The 27,519-nt window shown below is 42.1% G+C and overlaps 1 protein-coding gene across 4 annotated transcripts in view; it reads left to right on the top strand.

Moving 5' to 3' along the window:
• Positions 1–7,419: 7,419 nt before the first annotated feature.
• The window catches only part of CHRM3 (cholinergic receptor muscarinic 3), a 291,335-nt gene continuing 271,235 nt past the window's right edge, over positions 7,420–27,519 (top strand). For 2 of the 4 annotated variants that reach the window (XM_064445767.1, XM_064445768.1), the window contains exon 1: positions 7,420–7,591. The gene's annotated coding sequence lies outside the window, so the exon portion shown is untranslated. The remainder of the gene's footprint in view (positions 7,592–27,519) is intronic. The other 2 variants (XM_064445769.1, XM_064445770.1) reach the window with 1 other exon arrangement.

A 27,519-nucleotide genomic window follows, 5' to 3' on the forward strand; every position in this document is an offset into this window, starting at 1 on the left:
CTATTACATTGTCTTTATCTCAGCCCATGAGTTTTACCTTTTTTCCAATTCTCTCCCCCAATCCCACTGAGAAGGCAGCGAGCGAACACCTGTGTGGTGTTTAGCGGCTCTCTGGGTTAAACCACGACACAGGCTCTCCCCGAGGCGCCCACCCGCGGCTGTGGGGCTCAGCCGTGCCCTGCGGTGGGGCCACTGGAGCCGCCCGTGTCCGGCACGGGGCAGCCACGGCCTCTCCTCACCGGGGCCGCCCTGCAGCACCCCCCGCCAGCACCTCGCCACCGACACCCCACACAAGAGGTAAATAGAGTCCTAAATGCATAGTTTGACACATCGTACAAGTGCATGACTTACTCTTAAATGCATCCGAAGTACGTTAAGGGGATTTTAAAGTAAGCCTGGCCTACACTTTTCTGGTGTGCATTGGATGTTCATACAATGCACTGGAATAATACTTACCTACTGTTTATTTTTTACAACTTAGAATCAATCGAAATACGTGCTTCAAGACATGAACCTTACCAGCCTGAATAATCTGAAATAATTTTATCAGTTTAAAGTATTCGGCCATAAATGCTTAGAAATTTATGCCAAGCAACACGATCTGCCTCTGATTTCTGCCCAGCCGACCATCTCCCAACTTCTCCATTACTGTGTCACCACCTGCATCTGATTGATGGTGCTTCAGCACTTCTGAGGTGCTTCAAAGTCTGAGATTAATGGTCAAGTTCCCATGTCTTGGTCACCTGATGTTGAAGGAAGGAGTGTGATTTGAATTGTGGAGGTTAAAAAAGGAAAATATTTTTCTTGTCTTGCGATGGCTGAAAGGTCATTCTTGAGCACAAGTGGTTTAAATAATTTATCGTGAGTTACTGAGTCGTAACAGAGTTACTGATCTGTCTTTTGCTACAGTGACATTCTATTTTTTCAACTCTATTTTTTTATTCTGCAGTAGGATGAAATAGCTCTCAATCTGCAGTAACCAGAGATGTTTAAGCATGCTGCAACTGCATAATGATGCATCAGATCTGTACCTTTCATAGTCTGACTAACAGAGGAGTCCCTTGATGGGACTTCAGGCTAAAAAGAAGTGTTTTTCTTGGGAACAGCATGCCTCTATCAGCTTTGAGCTCATTTATTTTCTAAGTAGCCTGTGCATACTCACTTTGCAACAGGAGATGACTTGAGACTCCAGTGCTGATCTGTTTTTTTCATTTCTGCATTGGCATTAAGGGTCTTCATACCTTATTAAACTTGTCTTCTTTATTTCGTGTACTTCATTGTTCTGTGCAGTCTAGGGGGGTTGATATATCCCTTGTTATATCCTTTAGTAATTCTGAAAAGTCATCTAGAAATGAAAATAATTCTCACATCTGCTAGTATTTCACAAATTTCCTTTTGTCTTCAAGGCAAATATCAAACATCAAAATATTTTTGTTTTCCCCACCTGACAAAATATTTATATGTACTGAAGACTTTCTGATCATATTTCCTGAGAGAATATGGAAGTCTGGCCCCTTGAAAAGTGTATCTACCAAAAATTCTTTCCAGTTTCTGACTACTTTGATTGTAAATCCTTCCTTCACCATAACTGCAAATGCTTCTGGTTGCTGTGTAAAACAGCCAGAACACCTTTCCTCAGAAAGACTGCCCAATCCTCCTCTTCCTTCTCCTTCTTCTTCCTTGTCTCTTCTTTTGACCCCAAACAATGATTACGGACAGGAGCTAAGGCCTCTGTGGGGGTATGGGTCTCATTACGAGAAAAAGGTCCACTTGGCAGAACTTCTGTAGTTCAAGAAATGAGGAGTAGTGTAACATTGTCATATAAAATAAAAAGTAAAGGAAAAAAAACCCAAACCTCATTTTTGTGGAAACACTGGATCCTGGCTTGAAGCTGTTGGGCTCCATGCAGAGCTTGTCCCTGTGTTGGTAGTGTTCTGGTGACGTAGCCTGGTTGAGGACAGCAGTTCTTGTGGATCCCTCTGTGCGGGTAAGGGGCCCATGGGCTGCCACAGACTTCCACCCAACCAGCTCTGCAGCCCAACCTCCCCCTTGAGCCCCCGGGGTCTTTCCTCACACAGTTTCCTGTCACCAGTCCTGCACAGCGTGTCCTGCCCAGGCTGAAATGTTCCCTCAGCGCAAGGATGAGGAAGCTAAAAATAAGCAAGGTAAAAGAATATGGGAAATCATAACACTGAAAATGGGCTATGGAAAATCTTGTTTTAAAACTGCTGCTGCTACAAAGACTGTACACTCAGCTCGTGCTTCTGCTGGGCATTAACAGGCGCTGGAAGAGGAAGGAGGTGTATATGTTTTTGCTGTATTACACTAAGAAAGACAACTTAGTTTCTTCTTACCTCATCGTTAGATCTGCTATTGCTATTCCATCCACTTCAAAATTTGGGAATGATAACATTGAGCTTACAAAGGTGTTGAAAGGATCAATTAATTCATTTGGAAGTGTTCCCCATTACTTGGAATCAAAGCATTATGAAAATCAAATGATTATGTTACCAAATAATAAGCCTGGAACTTGAATTTCAGACTTGACTAGACCAGTTCTATGTAGACAAGGCTCCATCTGAACATACTTTTCTGCTCATGTAAGTTTTTCTCACAGTCCGATGATGTTTGAAATAATCTATCGGTTTGGAAGATTGTGAACCACTGTCATCTTCGTTGGACATTCTCTGAAACCGTTGTGAAATGTGAACAAAAGCGTGTTCTTTAGATGTATTAAACAGTAGAAAACTCCACAAATTATATCTTGGTTTTTCAGACGTGCTTAGTGATTGGCCTTAGCGACGACTTCGATTATCAGCCCCTAGCATGATTTTGATTTCGCTTGTACCACAAGGATCACCTGACTTCTTGGAGCAGTGTATGTTTCGCACTGATTTACACAATGGAAAATGAGATAAAATGCAGGACAAGTAGATTGTGCCAGACTAACTTGATTCCCTTTTTTAGACAAGATGCGTGATTTTCTTGACAAGGGTAATTCTGCAGACTTGATCTATTTGGAGCTCAGTAAAGCTTTTGGCATGGTGACACATGGGGAATTGTTAGTTAAGCTGAAGAGGATGAGGATTAGTATAAGAACGTCTGTACAGTAAGGCACGGGCCAAAGGGGAGACAATGAGGTGTGTTGTGCTGAGAAACCATCGGGCTGGCTACATACTGCTGGTGAAATTCCTCAGGGAGCAGCAGCTGCTCAGCCTTGGCCGAAGGGAGAGATCTGCCAGCTGAGGCTGTTGGTGAGACGATGCTCAGAGGCGCTACCAAAGCTGGCTGACAAGTATCTGGTGATGGGACGAAAAAAATGGGGTGACCAATACAATAGGACAAAATAGGATAATGCAGGTGGGAGCTAAATATAGGAATTACTGCCACGAGCTGGGGGTTATCACCTGGAAACAAAAGAAGAAAAAGAAATACTATTTGGCCAGGGGGTAACCGTTAGCCAGCAACATGACGGAGCCATGAAAAAGGCAAGGTGAACACCAGCTTACCGTCCGGGGCACCCTCACCACTTCTGAGCTCTTTCTAACTTATATATTTAACTAAATATATAAATATTAACTAAATTATATATTTAGCACTGGTATATAATTCCACCCATACTGAAGGAAATTTGACTCAGAAATAAAGATGATACACGAATGCAGCTTGGATAATCAGAAGAGAGGGGCCCATGTTACGAAACAAGACTAGGAAAGCACAGGTTTAGCCTAGCAAAAAAATAGGGGGCATTATAAAGATCTTAAAACACAGGAGAACGGTGAGCTAGCTCCAGTCAAGGCCAGTATTGTCAGGCAAGATGAATGGATATAAAGTATTCAGAAATAAATTGAAGCTTAAAATTAGAAGTTCCTATTACAGACATGAGGTTCTGATGTCCCAGAGGAACAAAAAAGGAGGGAGCAAAAAGTAAAAGATGAACATAATCATTTGAACTTCTGAATGAATCTGTGTGATTCCTTATTCCATGTGATGAATGACACCATGGACAAGGAAGTGGTGTTGCCCAAGAAGGTCCTTCGAGGATAACTTCAAGGAGTGCTCAACAGAGGTAACTGAGCTGATTTCCTCATGAACTTGTTTGGATTTTAGCTGCAAATACACAACCACAGAGAATCCAGAGGATGACTGGACAGAGTCTGGGACCAGCAGCAGCATCCACACAGGCACAAAAAGTGCAGGAGGCCAAGGATGCAGAATCCGCATCAACAAAAATGAGGCTGCAAATTCAGTTGCCCTCAGCGTGTAACAAAAAGCGCGTGGTGTGCACCAGCTTGTCCAGTCATCCAGCCGCGCAGTGCTCACTTGTACGCCCCCACCTTTCTTGCAGCGCTGTTCTCGGCGAGGGCTGGCATGCTCACGGTGACTTGTTCTTCATCCTCCAGTGAGTCCCACGCGGCTGGTAAGTTCTGTGCTGTTCAGTGAGAGGAGAAATAAATCCAGTCGTTGAGAGATGTGCAGCTTCTGATGCCAGATTTGCTTCTTACTCCTATAGATACCTCATGAAAGATAAAGTAATATTTCATAGTTAAAACAAAACAACAGGCTTCTAATTAATCTTCACCTCTGTTCCTTCTTAAGAATATATTGTAAAGACTCGCATCATACCTAGGAGCCGTACTGTGCCTAGGAGCTGTACTACACTTAGGAGCTGTACTATGCAAGTTTGAACCTCTGGTCTCTGCTCAGCCAAAGAGCTTGTTAAAGTCAATGGATTTTTTCCATAAAGGGCATTGTTTAGTAGTGTCACCGCAAAATTTATTCCCCTACCTCAGGCTTTCCTAAACAGTTCCTTGACTCTCTTGACACTTACTTCTTTATACAAGACATTATCCAATATGTGTTTCCTAGGATCATTGATTCTAATGTGTATACGCTTGCTGTAAAGGCTCATTTTGTGTGACTCAAGGTTAAATATATTTATGGTACACAATTGTACTAGGCAACTGGGTCCTGATTTATAAAGTATTGACATGTGTCTTAAAGCAAGGCAAAGTCAAAGCCAAGCTGATCTCAGCTTGATTTGAATCTTAAAAAACCCATATTTTCTAAAAAATATTCTGTATCATATACATAAATGATTTTTGCCACAGCTTCAGAAATTATGAGGTTATGGTAGACACAAAGATCCACTTTTCGACCCTGGTCTAATCATTCTCTGTTTTACCATTTGGATTTTTTCCCTCCCATATGAATGGTCTGTGTGTTAATATATTACCCACCCCGACCTCAGATCATCTTAGCTATATTTTGTGTGCTCGCAGCTGGGAAGCCCTTAAGCAAATGTAACAGCTGATCCAAGAGACAAAGGGGAAAAGACGGTCAAATTATCTAGGATTTTTTTTCAGCTACCGCTTCAATGGCGTAAAAAAAAATACACTATTTCTAATATAATCTTAAAAAACCAGGGGTGCGTCCTGCGACCTCACCTCCGCCACGCAGGGGGGCTGAGCCCCCAGCAGCTGAGGCGCAGAAACTCCAAGGACAACCCACGCTCTCAGGTGAGGCTCTGAGGTCACCTGGGAGGACTCAGCCGCGGGGGCTCTCGGCTGCTCTGAAACCCCAGCCTAGTGTTACAGGGTATAGAGTTATTTCTGGTGCTATTTTTAGATGCAAGGTAAAAGGAAAAGCATAGACGGGCAGTAAAGCAAACGTATGCAGAGCTCAAGAGCACAGGAATCTTTGCACACCAAAATGTCTTGATTTTTTTATGAGTAAGAACTTTTCTTTTTCATCCCACAGGTATTTTTTACGGCGTTATGAATTACTCATTGAATTAATTGAAAAACAGCAGATTCCTAATTTGTTTTTTAAGCGTTGAGAATTTGGTACCCAAAACTTTGTATGTTCTTTACAGGCTCTGGTCACGCCTAGTCGTCACTAAGGATCCTACGGCACGTTCCGTGAAAATCCTGGCGTCGGGGTGTGGGACGCAGCCCCTCGCGCGAACGGCCGTAGGGCGCGGCTGGCACCGGGGCAGCGCGAAGGGAAGGAAGGCGCGCCAGCCCGGGCCGGCTGCCCCTTCGCAGCAGAGGCAGGGACCTCGGACGAGCAGGTAACCCTTCTTCACTGAACGCATAAGGTGCTAGATGGAGCCCAGGTCGATGAAATTTCTTTCTGAAGGTAGTAGGTAATTGAAATAGTATTATTTATAAAATTAATAGAGAGTTAGAACTCTCCAAAGTACATACTGCTGTTTGATTTATGTTTTCCGGAGTACCCATTTGTAGACCTCTCCGTTACACCTAACCAAGAAATACGCTAGCGGGCAAACAGAACATACCCTGCTCCCTTTTGCCGTAGCAACTTTACGGCAAGCAACGCGGATGGCAAAAACAAGCGCTAAATTCTGAACTTCCTTCGTGTTGAACGATTTCAAGTTAAATTTATTAATCTTTTACGACAGAAAAAACACCTCAGACACCTCAGTTTGCTGTAATAATTCATCACGCACATTCACAGGATCTTTTAAAATGCAAAGGATTTCCTACGTTCTTCTGGTTCAACATGTTTTAATTGTTCATAAGCATACATTAATACATTATTTGGCTTTCTGCGAGTGTGCAGCATGCCCTGATTAGCTGAAAGGGGAGGATATTTCAAGCAGGTCTTTTGAAAGATCTCTAGAAATGAATCAATACCATATTAATATATATTGCGGAGCTCTGTGACGATACGTGACTTGGTTGATGTTATGTGCGCTCTTAAGAGGCATATGTAATATGCAACGGAAAATTATTTACTTTCCGCGAGCATGACCGCAATCTTCAAGCGCTGGCTGCTCATACGTCTCAATTAAAGCCAATAAAAATAGACAGGGGAAAAAAAACAAAAAAGAAAAAAAGAGAAGAGACCATCGCAGACTAATGGAAGACTTGCCCGCATAATCTCATTTTCTGTGAGTCATTCCTACTTCGCAGGCAGTTTGCAAGGGCAGGGGACGGTTTTTGCAAACCTCTGCTTTGCGCTCCCCGCACCCCGCGGCGGGGGCCGCGGGCAGAGCCCGCCGCTCTCTCGCCCGCCCCCGCCCGCAGCAGCAGGGCGGCCGCGGGGCCGCCGCCATCGCGCCTCGGAGGTGCCGCCCGGCGGCCGCGGCCCGTCCGCCCGCCCGCCCCGCCGCCGGGCTCCCCGCGGGGCGGCCCCGGGGCAGCGGCCCGGGCCGGGGGCGGCGGGCGGGAGGGGCGGGGCGGGGCGGGGCCCGGTGAGGTCAGCGGCGGGCGGGCCAATGAGCGGCGCGGCGGGCGGCGGCGGCAGGGAGCCCCTCGTGCGGCGGCTGCATGGGGAGGGCGGCGGCGGCGGCGGGCGCGGGGCGAGGGGCTGCGGCGCGCCCCCGCCCACCCCGGGGCCGGGACTGAGGGAGGCGGCGCCGCTGCCCGGGCACAGGTGCGGCGGCGGCGGCGGCGGCGGCGGCGGCGCGGGCGGGAGCGGAGCGCCCTCCTCCCGGCGGCGCCGGGCGGGGGATGTGCCGGCCGCCGGGGGCGCGCCGCCCGTGGGAAGCGCGCTCCTAACGCCACCTGGGCGCCGCGGGGAGCGCTCGGCGCGGCGCGGCGCGGGGCCGTCGGGAAGCGGGCAGGTAGGAAGAGAAACGCCGGTTCCGGGGGTTCTGGGGGGGCTTTTGTTTGTTTTTCCTCTCTTGCGTGCGACGGGGCCGGTGGCGGGGGGCGGCGTGCGGGGCCGCCCGGGCCGGCGGCGCTCCCCGCGGGGAAAGTTGTGGGGACGGTCCCCGTGGCGGGGCGGCTCGGAGAGCCGCGGGATCCCCTGCCCGCTCCTCGCCGTCCGCCCGGGGCGGGGGGGCTGCGCTCGGGGCGCCGGGAGCGGCGGCGGGGCTGTCCCCGTCCCCGCGGGGCTCGGAGGAGCGGCCGCTCCCGGGCGCTGCTGCGCTCCTCGGACAGCGGGGCGAGGCGCCGGCCGCCCCGCCGTGCGCCCCCGTGGGCTCGTCCCTCCGCTGGGGCCGGCGGCATCGGGCACCGCGGCCGCAACAGCGCGGCCGTCCCGTCCTGCGGCGGCTCGCACCGGCAGCCCCGGAGCGCGGCTCGACGTGCCGCCGGCCGCCGGGCTCGTCCTGCTGGGGCAGCGCGGGAGCGCGCCGCGGTGCGCGCTCCCCCCACCCTCCCCCCCCCGCCAGCCGGCCGGCCGGTCGGTCGGTGCCCCCGCAGCGTCCCCGCGCACCGTGCGCGGTGTCTCCCCCGTTCCGGATCAAGGAGGCTCCTCGGGGCCGTGCCGGAGTGCGGGCTGCCGGGCAGCGGGAGTGCGGGAAGGCGCCCGTGGGCAGGGTGCGCGCTGCCAGCGCACCCGCAGCCGGGGGCTGAAGGAGAGCCCGAGTATTTACTGAAAGGCAGAGCCGTATTGCCCTCGCTGTGGAAGTCTCGGGGCAGAGGAGCCCGAACGTGCTCATGTGTGCGGGGCTGTGGATCTGCTCGTGTGGGTTTTCTGACTGATTAACAGGCTTCTGATTGTATGGGATTACTTTTGTAAAAATGCAAATCCCAGCAAATATCGGTGCTGACCATATATAGAAGTAGTCACGGACAGAAGAGCTGTAACTTCAATATTGCTGACACACGTCAAGAAACTTTAAAAAAAAAAAAACAAAAAGGGCAAACAAAAGCCGGGATGTGTCCTGAAGATGTTTTTACCCAAGCAAAATATTTTCCTGTGTTTACACCCTACAATGACCAAAATGTTCGTTTCATTTCATTTCTTTATTTATTTACATACCTATACACCTCGAAGTGTGACTGATACATTGATTTTTATTTTGTCTACGTCTGTATATTTACTCTGACAGTGTTTGGTTTGCTTATTTGTGTTGGACCAGGACTGCAGTAGGTAATGCTGCTTCCTCCAGAATGGAAGCCCGGTTTGGTGGCTTTCAGAAATGTGCCTCAGCATGGAGGCAAGCCGGTCACTTGTGTGGTAGCTATTCTCTGTGGCATGGAAGAAGTATTTCAGGGTTTTCTGATGTTGTGTGTCCTAAAAAGTTTTTCATGTTTTGCTCTCTTTTTTTCCTGTATTTTTTTAATAGTTCTGTTATTCCCAGAAGCTTTTACATGTACGTTATTGCCCTGCAGGGCAATATGAAGATTACATTTTCTAGTGCTGAATCTCATTCAAAGTAATGTGTTTTTACTTTGGTGCTGTGGGCATGTTATCAGGGTAACGTCAGCTTTAGGAAGTAGAAGAATGGGTTGACTTTAACTGAAACACTGAAAACCATTCTGTTGGACTATTTTAGATGTAGCGGTTTTGCTGGATTTTATTAGTAAAGCAATGAAATACTCCAGGGATAATCCAGTATGAAATTTATCTGACTTGCTGCCAGCTATATCAAAACAGGTTGCAAGTTATCTTCTTTTCTTCTACCAGCTGCACTTTGCCACCAAACCCAGAAATTCGGTTTTGTGTTCTTTCACGTTTCATTCAAAAGGAACAGAACCTAATGTATTACAGAAGCTGTTGGGAGGTGCAAATTCATGCCATTTTAAAGTAGATGAATAGCAACTTTCTGGAGGAAGCCAGATGTGTACTTTATATCATATACCTGTATATTGTCAAGTGCAATCCATTTGTATTTCAGTTACTGGAGGACATTTATATTTCATCTTACTTGTAGTAATACAGTCTCAATCCAACAATTTACCAATGTATTTCAGAGTAGCAGTCTCAGAAGTAGGTTTTCATGGTGAAAACCAACTGTGACCATCACAAACACAGTGCTCAATGGTGTTTTAAGTTACGGTTCTAAGTATCAGTGTTAAGGATTAAAATGTCTTGATTAATTTGTAAGCTGGTCTAAAAAAGAAGTCCCACTTTCAATGCTCTTCATTCTGAAGCTACAGTTGCTGCTTCAAAGCTGTCTGACTTCCCTTTCTCGCATTAGTATTTGGATTTCAGTCTTAATGCTAGGAATGTTTTCAGGACCAAATCCTGAAATGCCGAAGAAAAATCTGGTGATGAAAATTTGTCCCACATAAATACTACAACATTATGTTTCTTATGTTCATACCTTTCCTCCTCCCTCAGTCTTGATTTTAGCAGACAGAAAGTCTAAATGCATACTTTTTGTGCTGGCAATTACTGTGCTTACGCAGCGTTGTGTGACTTGAAAAAGAAGGGGAAGGGGTGCAAAAGGTGCTTGACACTAGAAGAAAGTTTGAAGTGACCTGGATGACTCTAATTTTGTGCAGTATCATATCATGGCTTGTTTGCCATTAAGAAGAGGTGGTGCTCTGAGCAGATGTGGGGCTCTGAGGGTGAGACAAAGTATCTGTGAGGTGTCTGAAGGCAATGAAAGCTCTGTGCAGTGCATGTAAATGCATGGCTGCTGAGTTTAGTAAATAACATGATAGAACAGTTTACTGATGTTATTAGTATCCCTTGCTGTAGTGGCAGCTTTTCGTTTCATGAAGGTATATAATTAAGCTGTAAAATAAGGAGCAGTATAGATAAGAATATGTGGGGAAGGATAAGCAAAGCCACTCTATCGGTATCCTCAGCTATATTTAAGTACCTTAGTTTGAATATGTAACAAATGCTGAAATGGATCTGTAAGTTTGGAGTGAAAAAGAGCCTGGTAACACCAATAGCAGTCTGTTTTGCAAATTCATTCAACAGCATTGCCACATCCTCCATGACTTCATTTTATGTCTTCCTTCAGTGGAAGAACGTCAGTTCTGCTAGACTGCACAGCTGCTGTAATGTGTGAAACTCTGTCCGTTAGAGGTGCTGGGAGCGTGTGGATCAACTACACCTCTAGACACACAAATTGTGCTTCTCAGTCCATCCAGCAAAGAGTGGTGTAGAATATGCACTGGGGTATGTTCCTGGTGGCGTTGGGCTGCACAACAGAATGAATTTAGTATAAGCCTGGCATGCTGTATTTAGATTGGGACTTCATGCTCAGGAGTTCTTTAAGAGGATAAGAGCACGCTGCGACACTTTCGACTCCTTGTGCCTTGGTTGAGTGCCATCGGACCGCAAACTTCTGTGTGCAGCCCGGCGAGGAGATTCAGTGAGAGCAAGAAAAAGCCGTTCTCCTGCACATGAGTTGTTAAAATTACTGTGTGTAAAATAGGAGAGGATGGAAGATTAACCCTTTCACCTATTCCAAGTATGTGGTTTCATGGTGGAGACATCAATCAGTGTAAAGGAAGGTAGACTTGAGTAAATTTCTTAATTAAATGTTTACAAACAGAAGGCAAGGTCTTTTCTATGGTTAGAAGAGTTTTGGAAAAACAAAACCAAAAGATATAAATTATATTACAGATGATAAATATTCAGTTGCTGAAATGAGAGCTAGAGGGAGTTTGATACTTACGTAAACCTTGAGATATTTGCAGAGAAATAGTTAATAATACAGCTACAGCATGGATTATGAGAAAATGTCTTCCTGGATATGATTTGAAAATGCAGCTACTTGTCAATGCCATTACCTTTCCTCCTCTGTTTTCTGTGCTTTTGTTCTAAAGTTGGAGTAAACAAAACCCTACCTGTTTAATCTACAAAACTTCCCAGCAAGCAAATTCAGGGTTTTGTTCATTTAGCGAGACGCAATAGAGCAGCGTAGCCACAGCATCGCAGAGGTCTATGCAGACCAACCATCTGATAATTTGCCCGGTCTCTGTTGTGAGCATTATGCCTGGTATTGATCTCCCTGAGGTTGTGGCTGCTCTGCTAGTTTGCAGCAAGCTCTTTTCAGGGCAGTGAATGTGATAGAGGGATTCAAGATTGTCCAGTTACGTTCAACAGTTCATGGAATTGTGCTCAATAATGGCTATTTCTGATTTTTTTTTTTCCTTCTTTCCCCTCTAAATGAGAAGGCAGTGTTATGACATGTAAGGATAATCTCCCAGCATGTGTAGATGATAATCTCTCCTTCTGCATTCCCAGTATATCCTTATGGAAAAAGACTAATCGTGACATGCAAAAGCTTCTAATACAAAAAGTCAGAGGTTTCCTTCTTATTTATAAATACATCGCGGATTAAGAAATCGGGGGGAGAAGGGGGGGTCAGAGGGGATTAAAATGAAAGTGCTTGGAATTTCCGTGACATGCCTCTGATGTGCCTCACTTCTGTTAAAGAAAATTATCTAATGTCAATGCCTGTGGTTGGCTGAGGTGTTTTGTGCAATGTTGTTTGCCCGCTTAGCTCTAGCTGTGTTCATGAGTACCGTTCTATCCATTATTACCCTACTTGACAGCATGAAGTGTACTGGAGGCAAATGCCAAGGGTTCTGCATGGGCCTCAGAGCTCCATGTGAGATGTAAAGGGACCTCTTTCCAGGTCAAGTCTACAGAGTCATGACATCATGCATTGTCCTGCAGCTTCCTTACTCCTGCCTGTCCTTCTCCTAAGCAGAAGGCCTCTCCAACATCTAGAATTAACAGTTTTCAAGAAATCTTCCCAACATTCCTGCATGAAGGTCTGAAGTATCATCTGTAGCTTCTAAAGGAAATTACCCTGACAGTCTTGAAGGGAAAAAAATGTTATATATGATCCATGAGGATTTAAGATAGCTCTGAGGGGCAATCTGCCACTAGCCTACAACGCCATCATTTCGTTGTGAAATAAGTAAATTTATTGAGGTCAGTAATTATGTACGTTTCTAGTAGCAGAAAATACCTTATTAAGGCAGTCAAGGAATACTTTTAAAAAATCTTTCAAAATATGTATTGAAGAAGCAAAGCATTGCACCTCCTTCAGCCTTGCTATATAAGCAGTTATGTAGAGCCACACTCTTCTTCATGGGATTGAAATAGCAAGTCAAGCCTAAAAAACCAATGATAATTCTCTCTAAGATCTTAAATACCTTGTAGAAGGTAGTGGGCTGCAACAATACCAAATCATTTGGTGAGATAATAGCAATCTTAGTATGGAATATTAGTTACTTCTTTTGGTTTCATACAACCTTGAAAATACTGGCTTCGTGGCTATTACTCAAGAACGAGAGCGAGCAGGTCATTATCTTGAAGCAACATACTCACATTCACTAAAAATGCAAATGAAAGGTCACTGTAAAACACGGAAGAAAGGTGTCAAATCTGTAGAGAAAAGTATTGAATTACCCTTCCTTATACTGACGTAGGAGAGCTTGTCCCACAGGGTGCCGTTATGTATGAAAGCAGACATATCCTTGTGCTCTTGTAGGGCTTCCTGAAACAACAGAGGCTGGGTCCATCTTGGAGTATTAAGGCAGCAACACTTATGCTGCACATACTGCAGCATGAGATATCCATTATGTGTATAGAATTTGTCAGGAAAGGCTTGGTTTTATAGCTGCAAGCTCTGTATTGGTCACCTATGTAGAATCTTACTACTTTTTTTGACCAGAAGCCTTTTAGCACTCTCCCATGTTTCTCAAGTAAAAATTAATAGTACTAATTGCCACTTCTTTTATCATTAATTTCTGAATCAACACGAACTATTGCTATAGCAACAAATCCTTTTGAACTTCACTTCAGACAATTAGTACAAAAATTCAATTTCAATATGTAATAAGCACAATAGTAAGAACTATACAAAGGATTAAGCAACTTTCTTTTAAAAAGAAGGGTAGTAATGCAGACACTCAAAACTGTCATGGAAGAACAGAACTTGAAAATGTTCAGAACTATCTTTTTATTAATCATCTCCAATTGCTGTACAAAGGTGCATACTTCTAACAAAATAATTACAGCCCACTGTGTCTCATCAGAGATAAAATACATGACCCTGTGAAATACTCTGCAGATTTTTATCTCTGATAATGATGTTTCACCATAAACTGCTGCATCTAATCTCAAAGGATGGCTGTTCTTCAGCCCTGAAAGTGGATGTGTGGGAATACCCTAAGTAGGTTTCAGGATTAGCTGGACATCAAACAATCTGAATTTATGAAGTCAGAATTAGGTAGTGCTTTATCTCTACTTTTCCGCCAGCTAAAGCATCCTCCTCTCTTTCATCAAAATGGATTGCTATGTGCATTTCACCTTGCCATCTCCCGTGATGACAGGCAGACAAGGGAATTAATCCATATATATATACACACACACAAAAATCAGGAGGCATAAGGGGTGTGGAAGTGCCAAATACCTGAGGAACAGCGGAATAAAACAGAACTGTCTCGGACTGCGAGTCCATGATTGGTGTTATTGTCCATGATAGATTTTGAGGTAGTGAAAGCTTATAAATTTGTAGGGGGAGCTAAGTTTCTGAGGATGTTGATTGCAGTAGAAGAAGGCTGTGTGAGAAAGGAGTATAAGCACAGGTGAAGGGTAACAACAAGAAAACTAAGTTAAGAAATGAAGAGGATAGTGAAAGGAGAAGTAGTGCTTTTAGGAGGGAAGTCTGAAGGGAGTATCCCAGCACTCTGTGACTCTTGCATGTACACAGGACAGAGGAAAAGAAGAATGGGGAGGGTAGAAGGCCCAGAAAAATGCAACACCATGACTCCAGGTGCTGAGGGAAGAGCATGCCTGTGGCAGAGATCCTGGGAAGGATGTGGCAGGTTCCTGGGGAGGAAGGGTCACTCTGTGGACTCTTGCTTCATCTCATGCAGCGGTTGGCTTCATAATAGTGCTGGCTCTTCTGCATATTATTAAAGTATATTTCCTTATACAGAGTGCCCCCACCACCCACCAGCCCTTCTCTGGTTCCACTGGCCAGACTGTGTTAATCTTGCATGTGATAACTGGTGGAAAGAAAATATTGAAAATGTAATTGCATGTAAGGCCTCAACTCTGCAGCTTTCACTTGTCAGAACACCTCTTCTGGGAGAGCCTTCCAGAGCCCTTTGCATAATGTCAAAGTTACCATTTTCAAGCAGTCAATGCTTAAAATCTCTCCTCAAGTTGTATCGCTTGGTTGTTGCTTTTATTAGCATAGTGATCTGGCTTTAACTGGGAAATCTTCAAGAAAATTCTGTAATAAAAGCTAAAAGAGCATTACAAAAGCCTATAGTGAAGAAATGCCGAGAGTGTTTTACTTCCAGGGTTCTTGGAAGACAAATGATCCCTGGAATATTTATGTATGTAAGTATCTTTCTAAAATACCTATTGCAGAAAGCATCTCCCAATAAATAGAAAATGAGCAAAGTCATTTTAACAAAGTGTCTCTTAAGGAGGACTGAAGAAAAAAGAATTGGAATCCCATCGTGGGTCTGGAGATGCTGAGTTAAATTCAAGGAGACTTAAATCTGATAAGGAGGCTTGGTGGGGGATAGAGATGTTTGTTTCATATTTCTTTGTATTCTTTTTCTAGTTATTGTTTTGTGTAAAAATATCTTGGATTTCCTGTGGAAAGAGATGGAAAAGTTCACTTTTAAGTGAAAGGACGTAGGTTTTTCCCTGGAAGACAGAAAAAGAACATCTCTAGTGTCTGGATGCAGCATAAAAAAAGCTAACAAAGAATGACTTTAGAACAAATGCTATTGAAAGCAAGGAAAAGGTCTACATTGAAGCAGGAAGTTGAATGGGCTAACCTTCAGCTGCGTGTGGAAGAGAAGCTCACAGGACTACAAATCTAGGGGTAAAGGGTTGTGCTATAGCAAATAGTTGCTAAAAATAATGCTGTACAATGCAAAGGGAACTAATATAAATAGAAAAGCAATGAGAATAATTTGTAGCTTCATTTCTGGAAGCTGCAGTTCAGAAGCTACTGGCTAGGGATGACGTGGTAGGCAGATGTATTGGTTCTCCTTTCCTTGGTCTGAAACTGCAGTGTGATAAGGGAATGTAAACAAAACTGAAGACAATGTTTGACTTTCCCATTGATAGACAGACAGGTACGTGCCTTGGATTGTCAGACTTCTTTTCAGTCATATGTGCAGTTTTCACTGAAAGTGTAATGCCTACTAAGGCTTCCAAATAAAAATATGAGTGATTATTACTTTTCTTCCCTTTACTTATCTGCATTCAAAAAATTCAGTTGTTTTGTGAAAGCCAGTACATGGAAGGTGCAGATACTTGTGAAGATGAAATGTACTTTTCAGAAGCAGACAGCGTTTATACTGTTCACTACTGAATCAGTAACTTTCATTCTCACTCAACTCAGTGAAAGCTGTGTTTGTTTGCCAAAGGGAACGCTAAAGAGGCAAAAATGTGCAAGCAAGATTGAAAAAAGATTTATAAAAATAGCAGTAGGTTTGTTCATCCTTGAAAAATGGTAGAAGATTTAAAGAAAAAAAAAAAGCAAAGTGGGCTTAATGCATAGAAACCTTTCAGTCAGTCTTTGAAGACTGCCTAAGCTGTGATTACTTTCTGCTGTGGTCTGTCTAGAAATTTCTGATTTTTCTTCTGAAATCATGTTGGCTTGAATGCTTCCAGGTTGAGCTGGATCTCATGGAGAGAATTTAAGCTAAGTTACAAATAAGTATGAATTTGGACACAAAACTGATGTGATTCTTTCTTTAATGTCCAAAGTCTTTCGGAACTGACAAGTTTTTTGTGGTGATATAAAAGTTTTAGATTCATTCCCAGTAATCAAAGTTACTGGATATTTATTTTACTGGTAAACATTTCATTAAAGCATTAATTCAAATCTAATTTTCATTACTGTGGTTCTGAAGACCGTATTTTATATGAGCTATGTTTCTTATAAGTACAACCCAAGTGATCCATCATTAAAAGCACGTACTTACAAGCTGTGAAGAAGCGAATTTTAAAGCTATTTACCTTTCCATCCAATTGGGGAAGAAAAATGTCATCTGTTATATTCACTTCTGCATTCAGTGTGATGTATTACCATCCACGAATAAAATACTGAAGCTGAATAGATAGCATGAGTCTTACTGGTGTATATTAGGCTGCTCCCCTGCCTTTTCCCCAGATAACAATGTTCAGTTGCAAAATGAAAAATCATGATTCTGGAAAGACTTTCTCTTCAGGAATGCTAAGCAAGCATGGATTTAGTTTTATAGATTTGTACTAAACCCTTTCTTGAATTAGGTTGAAAAAACCTAATGTAGGACTCTCAGCCACTCATTTAAGTAAGTGTGTGTTGAGTCTGTCATCCAGAAATATGGTTCAGTAAATAGGCACTTGGAGTGCAGTATCTTTGTGAAGCTCTACATGCTGAAGCTTTTCACTTATGAGCAAATCCGCTGCTGATGTAAGCTGCCAGGAGCAGCCCCTGATTTATGGGTATGGTAAAGTCAAACTTTTAAATGCCTGAAACAGAAGGATGAGGATTATGTGACTTCTAGGCTGACAGCAATGATCAGGAGATCCATTAAGATCCAGGATATAGCTGAAGATATTGAGGCCTAAAAAAGCAGATATAATCTCAACTGAACTTCATTTGAAAGAAAATAATATAGAAAAAAGCACATCTTGGCTATTTTATTTCCCACAACATTAGCACACATACACAACTCTAACTTGCTGTCATATTTGCAAGTTAAGAAAATGGAGGATCAAAGATAAATATGATCAGTTAAGTTGTTTCCAAGAAGAAAATATTGAAATTGAAACAATTTGTAGGGTACTGAGTACTTTCTAATGTAGGTAAAAGTCTCATATGCAGCAATCTGCCAATATGAGCATGCATAGGTCTTATCCTTGTTATTTCAGTTTGAAACTTTCCGTGGTGCAGTGAGTCTCGTGGGTGACCAGTATCTTTCTCTGTGTCAGATCTCATCAACTCATTTCACTTGATAGGTTCGTTGGTTTGTTTCTAGGAATAATGTGTTCATTTTACAACAGCTGTACAGTTTTGCTTCTGATTCTCTTGAATTTCATTGTAGTTAATGTTTTCATAGCTGTTATGGAGAGCAAAGGTTCCTTTAAAGAAAACAAAACCTCATCCTTCCTTTTTTATAAGGTGGGAACGTCTCCTTGATATGGCTTATGTAATGAGATGGGTAAGGATTTATTTGCATTGTGTATTGATTTATCTGACAAGAACAGTTGAATACTGAGAACGCTTGTGTTGTAGCCTTCTGTGGCTGTGTGAGGTGCATGGCTTTGCTCCTGTGTCTGTATTGTAGTTGGAATCAGGCGTTGTAACTGTCATACGGGGAGTTTCTGAATCTTAATGTCAGACATAACAAAAATCCTGATTTTCAAGATTGTTTCTTTCAATTACTTAGAATTTTTTATTTCACCCAGTGTTTGAAACTGTGTTGGTGTTTCTTTTTTGGTTTAGCAGCTATTTTCCTTCATTATGCGTTTATTTTTTTACTATAGTAAAAATAACTTTTGATGGCCTTTCACTGTTTTTTTCAATTGGTAATCCTGCTCCTGATCTCATTGTAAACAAATGCAAAGCTTGGCGAATTCATTGGTGACTGGGATGAATCTACGATATCAAATTATTAAATTTATTTCTGCATGTATCGTGGAAAGCTGTGCACCTAACTCATGGCCAGTTCCAAGTTAGTATATCAGCACGTTAGGGAATGCGAGATAGTTACCATATTCTTTCCAGCAGAAGTCCTAAAAAGAAACATATCTGTAAGAAACTGGAGAATTCTAGTTGTTAAGGTGGCAAGTTATGCTTGGGCCTGAATGCGTGTACCAGAAAACATTAGTGCCAACACCTCCCCCGTTCCCTCTCACCCGCCAAACTCCGATGCCAAGTGTCTTGGATAATTAATGATTAAGAGCAATGAATAGATGCAGAAAAGCTTCACTCATGCTTGGCTAGCTCATGCAGAAAGTTAAACCTAAAAGGTAAAACATTAAGAGGAAGCAGTGTAGAAGGGTTTATAAATTTGGTAGTTGTGTGTATGCACAATCTGGCTGTGTTTCTGTCTGTCTTAAAGATGCGGGGTGACACCTAGCACCGTTATAGTGCTAAAGGTTGGGGGTTTTTTGGTTTGGATTTGGACAAATTGAGATTTTGCTTCAGCCTTTCACTTTCCTTTGCTTTCCTTTTTTAAGCTTGGACAATGAAAAGTATATTTTTTTCTGCTCGGTTTTACTTCTATACTTTCTTTATAACAATTTTTTTGAGTTTTCCAGTAGCAGTAGTTCAAAAGTCCTCCCATTTTTTTTTTTTTTTCTACCAAAGATATTACCCACTTCTTGTTAAAATGAAAAAGAAATGTGAATTCTAGAAATATGTGGCCAGTTGGTCTCATTTTGGCCAATGATGTGTGGAGTGTACATGTGCAAAACATACTTCAAGGCCTGCCCTAATCAACTTAAGCAAAATAAATTGAAATAAATATCCCCAAACTATTTGCAGCGGTTAAATTATATTAATTTAAATGAGATTAAAGCTATAATACACGTAGCTATTTTCATGTGTAGATAAGCTTAAGCAATATTCTTCCTCTGATCCTAGTTCAGAGTTACAACTAGGCCAGAACCCTTCATGTGAGGATTATTTCCCTTCTGAGTTTCTAGTCTCCTCCTTTTTTTTTTCTCTGCTTGCTAGCTCTATAATTTTTCCAAATATTCTTGTTTGTATGCTATTTAGGAATTTCCTTCTGATGCAGTAATCTGTGTATATGCTAACACTTGTTACGACTTTAGTTGCGAGAGTCATGGAACTGGAACAAATATTCTAAATAGCTAATTAAGCACAAAATTGTAAGAATAGAGGTTGTTACCCACAGCCTCAGGTAGGAAGTTTTGGTTTTGACTGTGCTTGTTAATAGATCTCAAGTGTGGAAAAAAGATGAATCGTCAGAGAAACTTGAGTGAAATGGCAGGCATGAAATGGAGTTGAAGTTCTACAGGTTAAACCCCAATTGTATCGTGCGTGTGAAAGTAAGAAAGTCTTATTTTGAATCAGCCTGTAAGAGTGAAAGGTCCTTGATATAGTATTGCCATGATAGGAATAGGATTAGTTACGGATTTGTGATGTTTTGGCATTTTATCTTTTCAGCAAAATTTGGACAGAGAGAATGACGACTGAAAGCTGAAAAATATATAGAACAAAAAGATGAGCATCTGGTGACTTTTATCAGTTAAGCAGTTTTCAACAGCTTTGACTCAGTGTTCCAATGAGATTAATAGATTGCTAGACTGCATTATTTAGTAGCAAGGCTTTACCTTGTTACTAAATCCTATCTGGATTTAGTGAATTGTTATGTCCACTTGAGTTGTTATCATGGATGTCACTGGGATATCACATAAATGTGTGAAAATAGCTCCAGCCGTAAAGTAGTGCAGAATGCTTTGCACAGTCTGCTACATGTAGCAAAATAGTTACTGAGTATTTGTTATTCAGCTGAACTTCACCTGAACTGATGGTCATATAAAGTTAACTAAAATTTCTGATCTGGGCAAAGAAAAAGTCATTAAAACATGAAAGTTATTCATGAGTCTGTGCTGTCACCAGAAGATATAAAGTTGTATGTGCACAATATGTTTGACTGAAAGGCTGTTTTTTGCTTTTGTAAGTGCAAATATCATGTGCAAACAGACGTAGAAGTGATATATTGCAACATTTTATCCCGAAGAGCGTAATGTCATGAAATGTGGGCTAGAGTCTGAGTGGCTATGAATTAGTCACATCCCATTAGCTCACATTTACTTACGTCAATTTGTAGCTCCTCCAAGTCATCTTCAGCCTTTCACAGAACACCTACTGTGCAGTCGGGTTCTGCCAGCCCTGAGAATTTTGAATACCTGTAGCTGAAGATTTTTAGGCCTCTTGGAGGGGGGGAAATAATATAAAAAGGCAATATGTAGGAGGTCTGTGCCCCAGCTGTTTCATTTTCCTTTTGCACACCCTTGGTGTCCTGCACTTCTGTGTTCCTTCTACATTGTTTGTTGATTTTTCTGATATACAAGTTCCTGAAAATGCCGGTTGTGTTGCAGTTTCCACACTGGAAAAGCAAGTGTGTAAGTATTGAGTTGTGAATCCGCATGTTGATATTTAGAAGCTTCGACTGCCAATCCTATATTTCAGGAGTTCCTTGAAACTGTTGTAATGAGAGTTGAGCTTAAATGAATGAAACTTCATACGCTATGAAGCAACTTTATTGCCTAATAACTTCAGTACAGAAACCTGAGAGATATAGCTCTGGACTGAGAAATTTGTTTACTCTTCTGACAAAGCCTGTAAAAATCAGTCAGCTAACTGCAGTCAAGGGAACTTGTCTGATTTTTCAGGCACGACCGATGGATCTCTGCAGGTCCATGACAGCTATATTATCACCTCAGAAAACATTTGAACTCTTTACCTTAGCAGATGGACACAATAGTGTCTAATTTTCACTGAGTTAGTGCTATGGGATTCCCCCTTTGCTGTTTCTATTAATCCTCCCTGTTTAGTTAAAATTCAGAGAAGGGAGAGGAGGACAGTTGTCTGACCGCAGAGAAGGCTGGCCACCCAAGAGAGTTTAAAGCTTATAATAACTCTGGTTAATGAGGAGGAATTGGGGAAGTTTTAAGTTTCTGTCACTCATGAATTTGAAGCATGTGCTTTAAAACTTTGGCATTATCATTATGCCTTGAAAATCTAGATAGATGTTTTCAGTTTCCACGAGACAGTAGAAGCTTTCTCATAGTGAGGGACTGGGAGTCTAAAGGCAAAGGCAGACGTGAGATAATGGGAAGTGGTGTTGAAATAGTTCACCAGCATGTATTCCCGACTTGGACACATGTAAGCATTCACATAGGCACCTTGCAATGAGGGAGAAGTATCAAGATTTGGCTTCTGAAAGTCTTTGTATACAATCTTAACATGACTCCGTCATGGTAGGACACAGCTGTATCTCAATACTTTTTTGAGTTTGTAAACTGCTGTTACTAATGAATCATTTAGGCAAAGGGTTTCATTTTGTTGCCCTCTGAAAAATGGAGCTGCTAATCTGCTTCAGCAAAAAATTAGCCCCCACCCAAGAATTTGATTTATTCTGTGGCAGTTAATTCCATGGGATGTTGACCACGAGGCAGGTCAAGTGATGATGTTTTTTCCGGGTGTTCAGCTAGAGGAAGTAGTTAGGAAGTGGGTTTCCAGTTTCCCAGCCATCTGTTAAAGCTTTTTTTCTTGAGGCAGTTTTAGTTCTGAGGCTGCAGTATATTTCTCACTCAACTGTAAGGCTGTAGTCGTCAAAGATTTCCCCAAGCTGGGTTGCTGAAAAATCTTTCAATAACAAATTTAAGTCAGCACTGCTATGTGTCACTATAGCAGGTGTTTCACCATTAATGTGGACTGCAATCGGTACCAGAAGTATGTCACAGGAGAGAAGTGAATTGCATATTTTTCAGAAAAAATGAGTGAGCACGGGTGACTGTGGACCAAGGCACTTGGAAGCTCTTGTATAGGGGAAGAAAGGCAGAATTAGGGTTGATATTGGAAGATTACAGATTTCTTCATACAAGACATGGTATTTTAAATCACGTAACAGATCCGAAGTGAAATGTTTTCTTCCTTACAGTCAGGGATAGTATATTAGCAGGCAGTTTTTTAACTCATGTTGATCATAGTGACAGGGCAGTTTTGAATTAGGTAGATTTGCCAGTCCTCTTCTGTCCAATAGCTGTTGCCGTAATCAGGGTGGAAAGAATTCCTCCGTATGCTCGCACAAATTGAGTCCATTTTTTTGTCTGTTTATGAGTCTGCTCTGTGCAAAGGGATTCTTGTTCTCTGCCTCAGTTGCAGACCACTTCTCTACCAGAAGCACAGTAGTCTGGCAAGCCAGCAGAAAGGGTGAGAACATGGACAGCAATTGCCAGACCATCACAGTCCATTAATTTTACCTTAATTATACTTTGGCCTGTGATTAATACAGGTCACTGCTGCCTGGTCACATTGTAGATCATGCTGAATATTGTACAATGACAAGTACAACTCCTCTGAGTCATTTTGACTCCATGGCTTAAACAATCATTGTTTAAACAGGGTAAGGAAACTGTTTATTTTAAAAATGTTTCCAAGAAGCCCTAATCCCCTTTTGGGGTAAATGGAAGAGTTTCTGCTATGAGATTACTTTTGACTGGAGAAAGCAGTCAGCCTGAATACTGGAAAGGAAGCAGAAAAGATGATTTAAGAGCTGTTCCGCTTTCTTAGCAAATAAAGTGACAAAATTGCTTTGGATTAGGTAGATTTGTCCTTTAGCCCAAAGGCTGGGTGAAACATCTTTGCAGGTCAAGAGGTGAGTTGATCAGGCAAAAAATATGTTCTCAGGAGAAGACTTTGGACTAGTGCTTAGAAGCAGCCTAGCTCAATGCCTGCCCATCCACAAAACTCAACAGTGGTCAGAGCATCCCTGGATAAGAAGCGGGAAATCATTAGCTTAGGATAAATCATTAATTCGCCATACAGGGTAGCATCACATGCTTTGTTCTAAGGAGCTCTGAACATTGTTGTGGTCATTTCCCTGGGAGACTGCCCCAACCATCCAGCTCTTCTGGTTTGCATTGCTTGCCCGTCATGGTTACACCTTGCCTAACCAGCTAACCGTCCACCTGAGCAAGAACTGTAGTCTTGCTGTCACATCCTTCTTTCTTCCTTAACAAGCATCCCTCTTTCTGTCCTAATTGTAAGTCAGACATTTTCTTTCTCTATATGTTTCACATCACATGGTATAGCGTCAGTGGGAGGGTTCAGTGCCTGTGTCCCATAAAGGGAAGAGTTGCATGAGAGTGACTTGGGAGATGGCTGTCCTGTAGCTGTGCCCCCTGCTGTCACCACGTAGACCACTAAGCAGCCTTCCAAGTGTTATGCTTTGTCCTGGGGGTTTCAGGCGAACTGAAGGAACCACTGCTTTGTCTGAAAACGTTTGACACTAGAATGCAGAAACCGTGGAGCTACCTCGGGAGTAGCTGGGCTGTCTGTGCAGCAAGGGCAGGAGAACAGCTGGGACTGACAGTCTCTGTTCCTGTTCCAGGTTCCTGGTTCCTGTTCATCATTCAAAACCTTTGGAAAAAGCCCTGCCAAGGAAAACATTGTAGTCTCAAACTTCAGTGTTCTTGGGAAGTCAGAAATGTATGCTTGAACCCACAGGTTCAGTTCCCTGCTGCCTCTGATGATACCATTTGGCCTGAGTGACAATTGTAAACTCTGTGCATCAGCTTGTCTTTCAAACCTAAATCTGTATTTATATGCCTTTTCCTAGTTGGCTGAAAATAATGTATTTGTTTGACAGAAGATGATTCAGTTTGGTCTCTGTTTTGCCAGAAAAAAAATCTTGAACAATAATAGTTCAAGTTGAACCCCCCAAAACTAATTAAATCTCTTGGCTTCACAGTTTTATTTAAAAGACAAAAGATTTATAATTCTGAGTTTCTTTTGTGTTTATATAAGAGACGATCCAAGAGTTTTAAAAGTTGAGTCGCTTCAAGACATAAAGCAAATTAAATTCTTTGCTGACAAAATCACAGCAAAAAATATGTATATAAAAAACACCAATAAAACAAAACAAAAAAAACCACACCCAAAAACCCAACTCAAAAAACCCTTCACGTGTAATCTTAGTTGAGGTTATATTCTTGGGATTTGTTTGTTTACTAGCACCTTCTTTCAGGAGCAATGACTAAATACATAAATGTATGTGTATGTAAGTACAGTTCTGCAACCCCTACTTCATGTTCCAAGATTGCAGGAGTCTGGCAGGAGCTTCCATAAATGGTGACTGCTCTTCTCTTCAGTTTTAATTACATGTGCATAGATGTAGTATGTCTTCAGAAGCTCAAAATTCCTTTCTTGTCGTCACGTACAGTTATGTGAGAGATGTTTTGCTCATAGGACCAGATGATAGCTCTCTTGCAGTGACGAGCAAGTGGGAGTAGAAGGAAAAGAGCTCTTTTCTCTGAGTCCTACATAATTACATTTAAAATGATGGAATGAGTCAAGGCTAAATTGTTGGGGTATATATGCATTCTTGTAGGTTACTCTAGGTATAGTAGTTGCATTTCTTAAATAATTTTCTTATTCTTTTTATATGTGTCTGCAGGAATATGAAAATTACATTCATTAGTTTGCCAATAATTACTTTCTACCAACAGACAAAAAAGTAATACCAGAAAGCTCTCCCTGCTCTACCTAATTCTATATACAAAGAACCTGAATAATTTGACCACAGAAGCTGTTTCTCTCTCGCGTGTACGTATATTCTTCATTGCCTTGATATCTCAGGGAATTTTGTTCTTGTGTGGAAGTAAACAAAAATGTTCCGTCTTTGCTATTTTAAGCATCAAGTGGAAACTTTCATGGGTGAAACAAAGAGTTGAAATGTAAACTGAAACAGCTTTCAAGTTGAAGTTCAATTTTGGGGTTATAAACTGCTTTTGTAAGACTTCACTGCAGCTTCATTGCTTCTTTTGGATAGGAGTATGATTGCAAAACACGGTTAGCGTTTCCCTGAGGTACCAGGAGGGGGTGAACGCTTGTCTAAGACTGAGGAGCTGGAAGCCTTCACTCTTTCATTCAAAGTCTCTGTTAGCTTCTGTTGTGGGAACTGAATAATAAGAAAAGCATTTGACTAAATACTCTGCCTACTGTGTTTTGCCTCATCTTTCCTTCACCTGCTTTTTGTTCTCTTCTAGATGCTTTGTACATCTAGAGCCTAGAAAAACTGTGGTCTCACCCCGACCTCTCTTTAGGTGTTATTATGTTATAAACGTATCCTTTTGTTTATATTTTCAGGGTTTTGCAGGATGTTGGCTTTTTACGCACTGTCAAAATGTAACTACTGAGCCTCTCCTCAACTCCTGTTTTTGATTTGCATTTTACTGAAGATCAGGTGCCTGCAGTTACGTGCCAGTTTTGGTGTGCTGCTATGCCACAGAAATAACAGCCAACTAGAGATGCTAGTCAGTGGTAACAGAGTTGTAAAACCATCATATGAAGCTCATAACGATACTGGTTTGTCACTCTGGATGCCGAATAGCCTTTTCTGGGGTGCCAGTGTAGATCTGTGAGAAATAAGTTGAACATCCTTTTGATCACCAGGTGTTTAACTGAGATGAATGAAGCTGGAATAGATTCAGTTGTTGTGCCCAGTGCTTTCCCGGCAGCATGCTCAAGGAAAATATGTGCTGAATTCTTCCTCTGTAAGAGCCAATAGAAATCAATGAATTTGCCTCTGTAGAAACAGGATCCAATTAAATTTAATATGTTGGACTGAAATTTCTTCCTGATACCTGTATAAAAAGCTTAAGAGGAAAAGCTAGTGGCTGTTGTTATCCAGGTATATGAGCATTGTTAGAGCAGCTCCAAGTGCTTACGCCTTTCAGGTTTGCAGCATCTGTGCAAGAACTGAGGTGGAATGGTGGGGTGTTTGGGTTTTTGTTGTTTTGTGTGTTCTGTTTTAGCTCTTTTTTAGAATCATGTTAAATTAGTCTTAGAAGCATTTATCTTTTCCAAAATCATATTTTTACTTTTTTTATTTTGAACTCTGAATCCATGATGGACTACAAGGCAAGAATACCTGGGTTAAGTCCAGTTTATTTTGAATCTAGGGCTATGGCATCAGTACTAGAGGAGCCCAAATCAAAACATTCAATTTTTGGAAGACGCTCCCACTTTAACATGGTTTGAGATTTCTGTGGCATGGACTTTTTAATTCTCTTGTTTCTTCAAGTTCTATTTTAATTAATTACCGTTTGGAAAAGGGAAAAGCTGCACCAGGTGAGCTAAAGATTTAATGGCTGAAATTATTTTTGTGAACAGTGGAATGATTCTTTTATCTTGCATAACTGGTTTAAACAATGTGTATTTTTATTATTAGCAGAAACCATTTTGAATTGGAGCAACTATGAAGTACTATGTAATCTGAGCAATATGATTACTATACAGACTGTCTCAACAAATACCAACAAATGATATGTTTTAATAATGCATTCTAATATATAGTTGAGAAATTATTGATACTATTATCATTGCAATAAAGTTTGTCTATGAAACATGTGACATGGGAAGTTTTATGTTTCCATACCTCATTCTAGTTCCCAAACTGGGCTAAATCATACTACAAGCATACTTATGCTAATCTAGTAATATCCGTGTATGTTGAGGAGATGAAATGGTATCACGCGGAAGGAATGCTGTTGCTGTAAGCAGACTGGATGCGGCTGAAGCATAAGGCTTTCTGCTGCAGCTGAACCTTTAAAGACTACAAGGATGACCTCACTCGCTCCTGAAGCATAGCAGCCTCTGAGGCAATATATAGGAAATGTAAAAATCTACCCATATGACGGTTTAGGATAGGAGGTGATGCATTTATGCATCATGTATTGTGCACATGCACGATACAGTTGTCTGAAACAAAATAAAATTTTGCTGCTCGTTCAAGGTTAAGGCTCATCCCTTTGGGTGACATCAGATATCTGATTACAAATGAGCAAAGACCTGCTTTGAAAGTAGAACTCAGAAGTTTCCACCTGTGTAATGGTTCTCACTAACAGGCTCGTGGGGTTATGGTGCAGTGCTGACGTCCGTGAATGGCCATTTCCATAAAGATGCCGCTCCAAGTATGCTGCTTGGTTCTCTTCCACTCAGGTACCTACCTAATACAAACTGTTTTCTTGCTGCCCTACCAAAGCTTATGTCTGTGACATCTGAGAATTTGTCACATCTTTTTGCACGGTGTGAAGTACCTGGCTTAGTTTTACTGTACAAGGTTT

Source organism: Phalacrocorax carbo, chromosome 3 (genome assembly GCF_963921805.1).
Source record: "Phalacrocorax carbo chromosome 3, bPhaCar2.1, whole genome shotgun sequence".
NCBI lineage: Eukaryota > Metazoa > Chordata > Aves > Suliformes > Phalacrocoracidae > Phalacrocorax > Phalacrocorax carbo.